This window comes from Apaloderma vittatum, unplaced genomic scaffold, assembly GCF_000703405.1.
Source record: "Apaloderma vittatum isolate BGI_N311 unplaced genomic scaffold, ASM70340v1 scaffold20868, whole genome shotgun sequence".
NCBI lineage: Eukaryota > Metazoa > Chordata > Aves > Trogoniformes > Trogonidae > Apaloderma > Apaloderma vittatum.
This window is the reverse complement of record NW_009732680.1, coordinates 12,077-14,895: the sequence shown is the minus strand read 5'-3', so window position 1 is coordinate 14,895 and position 2,819 is coordinate 12,077.

The window sequence follows — 2,819 nt, the reverse complement described above, 5'->3', positions numbered from 1 at the left end:
ATGCACGGCACAGATCGTGTGCGACGGGAAACGGGCATGAGGGAAGACAGACATTTATGAAGTCTATTGTCCAGTGATGGACTTTCAAAAAAAAAAAAAATGTCTAAGGTGGAAGGATCTTCCCTGTGAGTCCACTCACAGGTGCAGCTGTTGAACATCTGACAGCCAGATGTGCTATTCATTCCAACAGGGGAAGAAATACCATCCTTATCCTAAAGAAAATATCAAAATTCAAATGAAATATTTGTGTTTTCTCCCTCCAGCACTGGCTAAATTACCTTTTGAAATACTGAAGAGCAGAGGATGTAATTTTCTTAAGGAAGATCCCAACAAAGTTCACATTAGACTTAATGCAGAAAAGCACTTTAAATACAAAGAAGAATTGAACAGGTTTGCTATCAGAATAATTTGAGATGTCCGAAATTTCCCTCATCCCGTGTTATAAAGAAACAGCAGCTCAGAAGCTGGGCTCCGCTGCACATCTGCCACATCTGCAACTCCCCTGGGCTTCATTTCCAAACACAGAACACAGCTCAAACCTGTCCCCAAAACAACACACCAGCCACTGACTGGCTTGAATTAAACACCGGGCCCACGACACGCTTGTTTTCCACCAACGGCAACCGCTATTATAATTTTAGAGTGTTCATGTTTGGTAGCTAAAGTGAAGGAAAACTTGTTTCAATTCTATTCCTAAACTTCACATACAAAAGGAAGAGTTTTGGTTTTCTTTTTACACAAACATGGTTCTAATATACATATATCTAATACACATACTAGAACACAGTTCTTATATATATATATCTGTTCGTCTTTACAGATGAATGTTCATCTTTACAGATGAACAGATACGTGTATATTAGAAACTTCTATCGCCCTGAATTAACGGCTCTCTCGCCCAATATGCACAGAGCACGTGATGCTCTACGATGTCACGTTGCTATTATCTGGCCGCTGATTTTATTCAGCAGCTTGAGCGTGACATCTGCAGGACCTCAGCCCTCTTTTGAGCTGGGCATGGCTCTCGTGACTGGGAAGCAAGGCTTTAAACCAAACTAGGACCTTTCAAAGCAATCGCATGCCCCAGAACACCACAGGAACCAGAATGGGGAGTTGATCCCTTGCTCTACACACACGTGCCCTTCTCTCCATGCGAGGCTGCGCTGGGGCAGCCGCTCACCAGATCTGCAGGACCTCAGCCCTCTTTTGAGCTGGGCATGGCTCTCGTGACTGGGAAGCAAGGCTTTAAACCAAACTAGGACCTTTCAAAGCAATCGCATGCCCCAGAACACCACAGGAACCAGAATGGGGAGTTGATCCCTTGCTCTACACACACGTGCCCTTCTCTCCATGCGAGGCTGCGCTGGGGCAGCCGCTCACCAGAGTCCTCCTGCCCTCGCAGCCCCTGGGCCTCTCCAGAGCCCCGACCATCACAGAAACCTTCCTTCCTCTCGCTCGCCTCACTCTGGTGGCCAGAATTAAATACTGTATTTCGGGGTGACTCCTCGCCACAGTTTCAGTGCAATGGCATTAACATTTCTCTGTCTCTTCACGATCTCATCTGACCGACAGAAGCTGACCTCGCCGGACCAGCGCAAGTTACTCCAGTGCCATGGTGTGGTTTCAGAAATTTTCCTTAATCAGCGGAAAGGCAGATACCAGACCCACCTGGCTGTGACTAAACCAGAGCTCTGTTCCATAGGCTGCCTTCAGCTCCCTTCGGTCTCACTTGGGCTTGCAGGTGTCAGCAGCTGAAGCTCAAGTTTTTTTTATCCCTAACTTTTACACCTGCAGAATATTACAACCAAGGGTTAAAAAATAAAAAAAATAAACCCACTAGATTTCAGGTGAGTCATCTGAGGTTTTCCAGATCTTGTCAGGTTTAATGGGAAAAATAGATTTAGTGAGAAGAAGAAATTCAAAAGCCTTTCCTCTTGTCTGCAGCGAACACAAAAATGCCCCGAGCTCTGATGCCTGACACATCTCACCCATAAATAGCCTCTTCCAGTGGGAACGGTTTCCTGTCATGCCGACCAAAACCTCATCTTCTTGCACACATTTCCTTCGCCGACTCTCTAAAAAGCAGTGCCAGTTGCTCGACGTGCTGCGACACTTCTCCAAGCAGCAGGCAAGGAATCGAAAGGGAATCAATAAGGGTAAGTGTCGGTCCGGCACCGCACCAACTGCTCCTCTCTGCACTTTTCCCACAGCTCTTATTTCTATTTGATTTGGAATTTCTTGCGCCCTGTGTATTAAATCAGAAGAGACAGCGCTTAACTTTTTTTTCCTTTCACTCAGTTGACATAGCCTCTCCTTTTAAGCTGTCTGCTTTAAAAAAAAACAAACCATGAGTAGATTTCTTGACAAACAACAGCTGAGTGTCTAGATTCGGATCAAAGAACTCAGAGGAATCACGGGCTAAAAAAACCACACAGCAGACCCTTCAGCTATTTCAGCTTCTCTGGGATGAAGTTCAGAATTTTACAGAGCACTAATTCTATTTAAAATACGTGAATGTATCATGTAGATCAGGAGTCTAAAGCTGTCTCACTTGATTTCGAGAAGCTAATTAAGTTATCCTTGTAAGTAAAAGGAAGCAAATTATCTGAAAACAAAATCAGTCCATTTTTTTTTCTCTATTACATGAAAAGTCCTAGAGAAAAAAAGTCTCAGCTTACTTAAGTTTTTAAGAGGAAAACTTATTTTTTTGAGTTTTAAAATATCTCTGCACTTTAAAACATTATTTTGAAGAAATGTCTTCCCAAATTTCTTCCCAAATTCAGTAACTGTATTTTTTTTAAGCTCCCTATCACCTTACT